Source organism: Pseudophryne corroboree, chromosome 6 (assembly GCF_028390025.1).
Source record: "Pseudophryne corroboree isolate aPseCor3 chromosome 6, aPseCor3.hap2, whole genome shotgun sequence".
NCBI classification, from domain to species: Eukaryota; Metazoa; Chordata; class Amphibia; order Anura; family Myobatrachidae; genus Pseudophryne; species Pseudophryne corroboree.
Genome location: NC_086449.1, coordinates 412,594,661 through 412,605,525, shown reverse-complemented (window position 1 = coordinate 412,605,525; position 10,865 = coordinate 412,594,661).

The following is a 10,865-nucleotide window of genomic DNA, read 5'->3' as shown; positions in this document are numbered from 1 at the left end:
CAACTCACAATATTGTTTTTAGGCCTAAAAGTTGCACAGAGGTGGCTGCATGAATAAGCTAAGCGACACAAGTGTGCGGCACAAACACCTGGCCCATCTAGGAGTGGCACTGCAGTTACAGACAGGATGGCACTTAAAAAAACTAGTCCCCAAACAGCACATGATGCAAAGAAGAAAAAGAGGTGCAATGAGGTAGCTGGATGGCCAAGCTAAGTGACACAAGTGTGCAGCACAAACACCTGGCCTATCTAGGAGTGGCACTGCAGTTACAGACAGAATGGCACTTAAAAAAACTAGTCCCCAAACAGCACATGATGCAAAGAAGAAAAAGAGGTGCAAGATGGAATTGTCCTTGGGCCTTCCCACCCACCCTTAGGTTGTATAAACAGAACATGCACACTTTAACAAACCAATCATTTCAGCGACAGAGTCTGCCACATGACTGTGGCTGAAATGACAGTTTTGTTTGGGCCCCCACCAAAAAAGAAGCAATCAATCTCTTCTTGCACAAACTGGCTCTACAGAGGCAAGATGTCCAAATCATCATCATCCTCCAATTCCTCACCCCTTTCACTGTGTACACCCTCCTCCTCACAGAGTATTAATTCGTCCCCACTGGAATCCACCATCACAGGTTCCTGTGTACTTTCTGGAGTCAATTGCTGGTAAAGGTCTTCCCGGAGGAATTTATAATTCATTTTGATGAACATCATCTTCTCCATATTTAGTGGAAGTAACCTCCTACGCCGATCGCTGACAAGGTTAACGGCTGCACTAAACACTCTTTCGGAGTACACACTGGAGGGGGGGCAACTTAGGTAAAATAAAGTCAGTTTGTGCAAGGGCCTCCAAATTGCTTCTTTATCCTGCCAGTACATACGGACTGTCTACTTGGATGCTGTCACTCATATAATCCTCCACCATTCTTTCAATGGTGACAGAATCATATGCAGTGACAGTAGACATGTCAGTAATCGTTGTCAGGTCCTTCAGTCCGGATCAGATGGCAGGTTCAGGAGTGTTTTCTGGCGCTCCAGTCTTCGGCATGCAGTGGCTGAATGCCGAAAGTGGCCCGCAATTTTTCAGGCCACCAACATCATCTACTGCACACCCCTGTCATTTTTTAAAAAATTCTGCACCACCAAAATAATTGTATGTGCAATACATGGGACATGCTGGAATTTGCCCAGATGTAATGCACGCACAATATTGGTGGCATTGTCCGATATCACAAATCCCCAGGAGAGTCCAATTGGGGTAAGCCATTCTGTGTGCCTCTTAAGGAAAGTGGTGATACATAGCGTAGCCTGCATAGGAACGAGTTGCCGTTTGCAAGATGCTACTACTGGTGTTGCTGCTGTTGTTGCTGCAGGCGGCCATACATCTACCCAGTGGGTCATATAGTCCTTAGTCTGCCCTGTTCCACTAGTTCAACTGTCCGTGGTTAAGTGGACACTGGATACAACCGCATTTTGTAGGACACGGATGACTCTTTTTCTGACGTCTGTGTACATTCTTGGTATCGCCTGCCTAGAGATGTGGAACCTAGATGGGATTTGATACCGGGGACACAGTACCTCAAACAATTCTCTAAGTCCCACTGAACTAATAGCGGATACCGGACGCACGTCTAACACCAACATAGCTGTCAAGGCCTCAGTTATCTACTTTGCAAAAGGATGACTGCTGTCATATTTCATCTTCCTCACAAAGGACTGTTGGACAGTCAATTGCTTACTGGAAGTAGTACAAGTGGTCTTCCGACTTCCCCTCTGGGATGACGATCCACTCCCAGCAGCAACAACAGCAGCGGCAGCAACAGCAGGCGTACCACTCAAGGATTCTTGTTAGGGTCTCCTGCCCTGTGCTGCCACGTCGTCATGGCAACCGGGAGACAAGTACTAGCGGAGTAACCTGAGCGCAGCTGATACTCCGGTTCGGGTCTTTTGCTGTGCAGTGGTTATAGGCTCTGTGCACGGCAGGGGATCCGGTGCTGGTTTTTGTGCTCACAGTCTGTGAGGTCTGAGTGGGGCGTGGACAGCACCTGCTTTATAAGGCCTCTTTCCAGGTTAAGCAGATGCTGCTGAATCTTTGTTGGTTAGTCAGTTCCTGAAAGTTAGCCAGTACTGTGTAGCTTTGTATTTGTTTGTTGCTTACTGCAAATAGGCCTGGGGATTTGGTATTACACTCTGCCAATCCAGACCTAGCAGTAAGACTGGAGTCAGTCGTTTAGCTTGCTGGGGTTCTGTTACTACTCTGTGAACTTAGCAAGTTTGCGGCTGTATTCTAAGACTTGCCTGTCTAATCCTGTCTCACTGTGCTAGGTGTCAGGGGTCAGTTTAGTGGTAGTAAACTGAACCTGTGCACTGCAAGTGAGAATTAGGATTGTGGAGACTCTCCTTGTGTCTATCATTCCATCTCTGACCAAGGAGTTTACTGCCACACCCGTTGGTAACCCTTTAGGGTTTTGCTGTTGCCCTTAGCAACAGCATTTCGGGTTCTCTATGTATTAAAACACAACATCTTGCTTTTCCCATCTGAGCATTTCTAATACAAGGGAGATACCCAGTTCCTTAGCCTCTGGGCTTCTCTGTTCACTTTGTGTGTATTTTGTTACCCTATCACCTTCTGTGTACGTTATGTCATATTCCCCAGTCTGTCTGTGAGTCCATTTGTTGTGCATAACAGTTCTGACACCAGTACTTTCCTGCAGGAACTGGTGTACATAACAATTCTATGGAGGAATCCCGGTTAGGAGAGGACTCCTCAGTGTTGACAGTGACATGGCCTGCAGGACTACTGATTTCCTGACTGAGGAGGAAGTTGACATTGAAGGACTTGGTGGTGTGGCTTGCAGGAGCTTGGGTACAAGAGGAAGAAGGGATTTAGGTGTCAGTGGACTGCTTATGCTCTTATCCAAAGTTTCACAACTTGACACTGACTTATAATGAATGCGCAGCAGGTGACGTATAAGGGAGGATGTTCCTAGGTGGTTAACATCCTTACCCCTACTTATTACAGATTGACAGAGGCAACAGATGGCTTGACACCTGTTTTCCGGATTTGTGGAGAAATAATTCCACACCAAAGTGGTGGCTTTTTTGGTAGTTTGCCCAGGCATCACAATGGGCTTCTTCGTCCCAAGGACAACAGGTGTCTCCCTCGGTGCCTGACTTAAACAAACCACATCACCATCAGAATCATCGTCAACTTCCTCCTCAGCACCTGCAGCAACACCCATATCCTCATCCTGGTGTACTTCAACAGTGACATCTTCAATTTGAATATCAGGAACTGGACTGTGGGTGCTCCTTCCAGCACTTGCAGGGGGTGTGCAAATGGTGGGAGGAGCCACCTCATCCCATCCAGTGTTGGGAAGGTCAGGCATTGCAACTGCCAACACACTTGGACTCTCCTTGGGGATTTGTGATACCATCTCAGAATGCACAGTTCTTTTCTGTGCTCTTTCCAGCTTAAGTTTATTAATTTTTGTAGCTGGAGGATGAGGGCTTCCATCGTCATGTGAAGCTGAACCACTAGCCATGAACATAGGCCAGGGCCTGAGCCGTTCCTTGCCACTCCGTGTCGTAAATGGCATATCGGCAAGTTTAAGTTTCTCCTCAGACGATTTAAATTTCTTTTTTTGGTTATTTTTACTGAACTTTGGCTTTTTGGATTTTACATGCCCTCTACTATCACATTGGGCATCGGACTTGGCAGACGACGTTGATGGCATTTCATCGTCTATGTCATGGCTAGTGGCAGCAGCTTCAGCACTAGGAGGAAGTGGTTCTTCTTGATCTTTCCCTATTTTATCCTCAAAATTTTTGTTCTCCATTATTTTTTGGGAGTTATATGAGACAATATGCGGCACAGGAATGACTGGAATGACTGATGGACAGTACACTACCACTGGTCTGATGCAGCACAACACAACAACACTGTAAGGGACTTGTGGTTGTTGTTATTATTATTATTATACGGCAGCAGTGGACATATAGCAGCAGCGTATATCATCACTGGAATGACTGATGAACAGGACACTACCACTGGTCTGATGCAGCACAACACAACAACACTGTAAGGGACTTATGGTTGTTGTCATTATTATTATATGGCAGCAGCGGACATATAGCAGCAGCGTATATCGTCACTGGAATGACTGATGAGACCGGACACTAACACTGGTCTGATGCAGAACAACACAACAACACTGTAAGGGACTTGTGGTTGTTGTTGTTGTTATTATTATTATATGGCAGCAGTGGACATATAGCAGCAGCGTATACCACTGTGACTGCCTTGTCACTGGAATTACTGCTGAGAAAGGACACTACCACTGGTCTGATGCAGCACAAACACAGCAACACTGTAAGGGACTTGTTGTTATTATTATTATACGGCAGCAGTGGACATATAGCAGCAGCGCATACCACTGTGATTGCCTCGTCACTGGAATGACTTATGAGACAGGATACTACCACTAGTCTGATCCAGCACAACACAACACCACTTTATACAGCTACACTGGATATATGGCAACAGAGGACACCAACACTGTGACTGGCTGGACTGATGCAGCACATTACACTGAATACACTGGACCGGACAGCACAACACAGCACCACTTTATACATCTACACTGGATATATGGCAGCAGAGGACACCAACGCTGTGACTACACTGGACTGGACTAAGCAGCACAACACGGCACAAGACTCGCCACCCCACTTTCCCGCCCACACACAGACACTGAACACTGAGGACACGTCATCTCAATACGCTCTCCAAGACTGGAGTGAAAATGGCCGCGACGCGCTGCTCCTTATATGGAATCCAAATCCCGCGAGAATCCGACAGCGGGATGATGATGTTTTGCCGCGTTGGGGTTTCCGAGTCAGGCGGGAAAACTCGGTCTGGGCTCGGAACCGAACTCGGAAGGCAAAGTCCGGTAGGGTTCGGTTCTCTGAGAACCAAACCCGTTTATCTCTAATCGACACACACACATACACACCTCACTACGAGCAACATTTTCAAAGGCACCTTGACACAGTGCAATCACTGCACATGCGCAGTCTGCCAATAATCGATCACTTGTGTGAACATCGGCCGCAGCGTGCAGTCATGAATTAGGCTCATACAATAGTGCTATGGATTGTTTGAGAAATGGGGGGAGCCCAAATTGGTGTCTTGCTTAGTGCCCCATACGGTCTAAATTGGCCTCTGAGTATAAATACAATTTTTTATTACAAAGTATCACTATTATATTCTGTAGATCATCTATTTTTCTTTACATTATTTTCTTAGTGCAAATCAAAAAGCATTAATTGTGCTTTAATCCCACACCCTGTCTCATCTTGTACATGACTGTGCAGACAATTCGTGAGAACATTTCAGATAACAGACAACTACAGTAGTTGTCTGTTACCTGAAATGTTCTCACGTAGTAAATTAAAATATTCTGAATAGAGCAATGTTAATTAATGTTGACTCAGTTACTTTTTACATTTATCCTGAAGGCCTAACAACTATTGTTTATTTAATTCCAAAATGAGACAGTATTTTTTAGCTATACAGTCACATTTAACATTATGTTGTTATATAAAAACTAACAAAATGGGGTAAACTAGAATGCTTTTTGGCCACCTAGTCAGATATAATTTTGTTCAAACTGTTAGGGGTATATTTACTAAAGTGCGGGTTTTTAGAAGTGGAGATGTTGCCCATAGCAATCAATCAGAGGCTACTTATTTTTCTAGCACCTTCTAGAAGATAATAGGTAGAAACTCAATGGTTTCTATGGGCAACATCTCCACTTCTAAAAACCCACACTTTAGTATACAGTACCCCTTAAAAGCAGTGCTGGAGGTGGAAAAGCATATGGTAGTGCAAGGTCCTTAGAAGGAAGTTGAATCCATCCTCCAATTGCCCTGGAACTGGCATTGGATGGAGTGGCAAAGAGAGCTTTTGATCAGGGACAAAAAAACTGTCACATTGGTTACATCCTTGCGACTTCTTGATGACTGTTCACATGCTTAAAAAAATTGGATTGGAATGTCAGCTTCTCAGATTTATATACTGTACTGTAGGTATCTGATTTTCAGGGAGAAGCACAATAAGAGAAACAGGGGCATTTTAAGAGAGGAGAGGACCCGCGTGCAGCCTCCGTCGCAGGCCACCTCCTCTACGGCAGCAAATAGACTCTAGCATACTGCCAGTTTTATGCCTGCACAGGAGGGCAGTCGCTGCAGGACTCCGGAATGGTAAGTATATTAAATGGGTGTAGTGTGTGCGGTGTTATTATAGTCAGAGGCGGATTGGCCATAGGGTTTACATGGAAGATTCCCGGTGGGTCGACGCACCCGTGGGGCCTGTTTTGTTTGAGGACATGTGGTCCTTTTTATAGACATAGTGAATAAGATGCAAAATAATTTGCATATATGAAAATTACTGCCACTTAGCCTGTGATTGCAGATGATCTAGTGTATGCTCTGTCTGCCTGCTTGGCTGACATATAAGATTGAGTGAATAGTGATTGGGATACGCAGTTGGTGTAATAAACAAGAAAATATATCTTTCTAAAGAATGATATAGTTTCCTAAATTCTGAAGGTGTATCATATAATGTGCTCATAATATTTAATTTTATTTCCTTTTAACTTCCCCTTGATGCTGGACATGCCCACTATCTGGAAAGTCTTGGGGGGAGGGTGCTGCTGCCATGGCCCATGGCTAGACCTTACACCTCTGGTGCTGCCCAAGTGGGGCCACTAGTACAAATTTTTCCAGGGCCACTTCTTGTTCCCAATCCGCCCCTGCATATAGTGTCTCAATACTTCCTGATGTTCTGACACGTTTAACATCAAGTCATGTGAAGGCACAAAGGAGGAGGATGTAACTATGGCTCCCAAGGAGCGCCCCCCATGGCCGCTTCTCATAGCCCTGTTGCACCTACTCCAAGTCCATGGATCCCTGCTCTCCAGCCTCAAGCAGCACCTGACTACATGTCTGCACCCAGCAGCTTCGCTGTAATGTTGATGACATCTGTAAGAGGAACAATGCCAATTACTAGGGATAACAAGGAAACAACTTTTAGGTAAGTAACCCATGGGGGTGTCTACGGGACCACAGACCAGGGCTGCCATCAGAAATTCTGGGCCCAGGACTGACAAAATAGCCCCCCCCACCACACACACACACACACACACACACACACACACACACACACTAAAAAATAAATAAAATAAATGTAAAAAGTATAAAAATAAATATATATTTAAAAAATAAATAATTAAATCCTGTGCACATATGGTGCAAACTATATTATTGCCCCTTGCACCATAATAATGCCCCTTGCACAATATTAATGCACCCAATAGTAGTGCCGCTTACACACAAACTGCCCCCAGTAGCGGTGGTGCTTAAACACAAACTGCCCCCTGTGGCGATGCCACATATATATGCCTCCAATAGTAGTGCCGCTTACACATAATGACCACACACACGCAGATACACACACATACATACGCACACAGATACACACATACCCATACACACACACACACATCCATAAATACACACACAGATACACACATACAGTACCCATACACACACATTTCCATAAATACACACACACAGATACACACACACACACACACACACACACACACACACACACACACACACACTTTCTTTCTCTTTCTCACTCTCCCTAAACTAAACTATCACAGGCTGGCAGGAGCCGTTGCAGATCATTCTCCTGTGACCTGTGGTAGCAGCCAGCCTGCCATTGTCCCGTGTAGCCACGGCCCATCCATTCTGGTAGCTCCGCCCCGTTCTCATGCCCGAGTTCCGACACTGTCACAGGAGGGGGAGACGATGCTGCAAGAATCAATTGAAAACGTCCCTTCCAAAATGGCCGCCGCCACAGAGGAGACTGTTATTAAAGATACTAAGGAGCCTCTAGCAAAAATGGCACTTAGCAAAAATGTGAAATTGTCAATTTGTCATCCATGTCCTTTACAATTCCTAACATGCCAGCTAGTGTTTATAAATAGGTAGAGAGAACGATCGTCACTCAAGGATTTGAAAGTGGAAGTTTATTGTGAACAAAGTCACAAAATTTTGTGATTTTGTTTACAAAATAGTACCTTTTCACTTTTAAAATCCTTGAGTTTTGTACCTTTTCTCTGTATATGTATAATGCAATTCACCCCAGCTAACCTAGTGGCAACCTGCATCTCCCCTCCGAGAGGTGCTTGTGGTCGGGTTTGCAGCATACTTACCTACTTTGTGGCTGCTCCCTCCAGGAGGGAGCAGCCAGGTCATACAAGAGGGGGCATGGAGGAGGCTGTATGGGGGCATGGTGATGTGTTTGCATCATCGTAGCCCTGCCCCTGCTCTGTAACATTAATGCTCTGTAACATTATTGGTATTGCAGAGCGGGGGGTGGGGCTACTATGATTCGATTTAGGGCGATCGTGTCATCGCCCCACCCCTTTTTTCTATGCAACAGGATGAAAGTGGTGGGTGGTGTGGGGTCCAGCGGGAGGAGTGCGGGGTGCGGTGAGGGGGGCGAGCGGGATGCGGGAGACCTGCCCCCTTACCCGGGGGCCAGGAGTGCCACCCTAATTTTGGGAGCCTCCCAGCCTTTCCAGGAGAATGAGCAAGTGTGGTTTGCAGGTTAGGAGGCGCTAGGTATGAAACTTTGCAAAGAGACCTTGCACCAGCTCTGGGAGTTATACATTTGAAGAGGCTGATATCTATTAGTCTTTATAATGAAAAAAGTCAACTGACTCCAGCTCCGATCTTTGTAGTCCATTCTAAACTGCAAATGGAGAGAAATGCAGTGTATCTGTCACAGCCACTGACATTGGGGGTCATTCCGACCCGTTCGCATGCAGCAGTTCTTCGCTGCGGTGGGAATAGGTCGGAACAGTGCATGCGTGGCGGTCGCATTGCGCACGCGCGCCGTTGCCTGGCGATGACCATCGCTGGGCAGCGGCCAGAACAAAGAAGAAAGTGATCGCTAGCACGACCGCAAGAAGATTGACAGAGAGGAGGCATTCCGGGGCGTCTACTCACCATTTTCCGGGAGAGGAGATCCGAACGCAAGCATACCCAGGCGTTTGGAGGGCGGATGTCTGATGTCAATCCCGGGACCTTTGTCGCTGGATCCGTCACACTGGGCAAGTAGGTCTGACCCTGGTCTTGTTTTGCAGGAAACTTTTTTAGCATAGCAGGGCTGCACAAGCGATCGGAGCCCTGCTATGCTAAAATACTCTCCCCCATAGGTGGCGTCAAGTTGATCGCATGAGCAGCAAAAAGTTGCTACATGAGATCAACTCGGAATGACCATCGTTTCTTCCACTATCATCCAGACCTGAGAGAATATTTGCTCAATGAAGCTGTAGCCCTACTCAGCTAGTTAGTTAGGTGTTACTAAGGAGAGAGGTCACTTACCATTGGGTGTCTTCTCCTTGGCAGGGCTATTTTTAGTAACAACAATTACGGTTGTTTAAAAGCTGTCACAAAAATGTTTTATCTGCCAAAGCAATGAAGGAATATCAAATCAGTGTCAGTGGAATATTCGCTAACAGCAAGTTATATCTATGCTATTGTCAGTTACAAACATCAGAGCCGTAACTAGGTGTGGGCAGTTGGTGCTTTGCCCACAGCACATTTTTCCTGTGGGTGCATCTTCCGCTGTCCGCATACACCATTAGCTGGCCCCCTACCTTCAGACACTTGCTGCGCTGGCCGCTGTGTATATTATAGCAGGCAGCGCTGATCAGGCAGTCTATACTTGTGTGCTTCGTCCCCCCACCTGCTCTTGCAAAGTGTGTGAACACTTCGAAGAGGACAGTAGCGGAGAACTGCCGCTTAGGGCACAGCAGATTTCAGGGGATCCACAGCGCTGGCAGAGCTGATCGGCTCTCCATCAACCAACAGGAAAGCAAGCTGTGGCAGGTCCATTGTGAAGCCTGTTATCTCTGCTCCTACAAGGCTCCTAATCACAGGTATCTTTGTAAAGGTGAGACTCTCTACTTTTTGGGGGTACCAAAGGCAAGTCGGTGGACCACATAGAAACAGAGATAAATAGCATTAAAGTCAGTGGCATTGACCCGGGAATTGCGGGGAAGGGGGGTGGGTAGATTAGGGAAATAGGAGTGTTTGCTGCAACATTCACTTGCTGATGGCCAGCGGGAGAGGAGGTGACAGTGAGCTTTGGGAGGGGGAGGGCTATGTGAATGCATAATAAATGAGTGTGTCGGTAAGTAAGTGTGCCAGTTACGGCCGGGCTTCGGTCAGTAAGTGGTGTCTTCTGTGTGTCTGTAAGGGGTATCTGTGTTAGTAAAGTGTGTCTATCAGTAAGTATGTATAATGATGTGCAAGTAATGTCAGTAAGGGGTGCTTGTGTCAGTAAATGGTATATATTTTAAGGGGTGTCCATGTCAGTGTGTTTGTGTTAGTAAGCAGTATCTGTCACTAAGTGGTGTCTGTGTCAATAAGTGTCTGTCAGGAAGTGTGTGTGTCTGTCAGATGTATCACTAACTGTATCTGTGTCAGTCAGCTCTTGTGTCAATGCGTTTGTGTTAGCAAGTGGTATCTGTCAGTAATGGGTAACTGTGTCAGTAAGTGTTATCTGTGTCAGAAAGCAGTATCTGTGTTAGAAAGTGGTGTCTGTCAGTAAGGTGTCTGTAGGCAGAGCAGTAACTAGGTTTGGGCGGATGGTGCTAGTACACAGCACACTTGTGCTGTGGGCGCACCATCCGCATACACCCCCACTGGCCGCCACCAGGTGCAGCGCTGCATGCTTCCTTTTTTTAACCGTAGCGTTGTGCCCAGCTCCCTCTGCCAGACGCA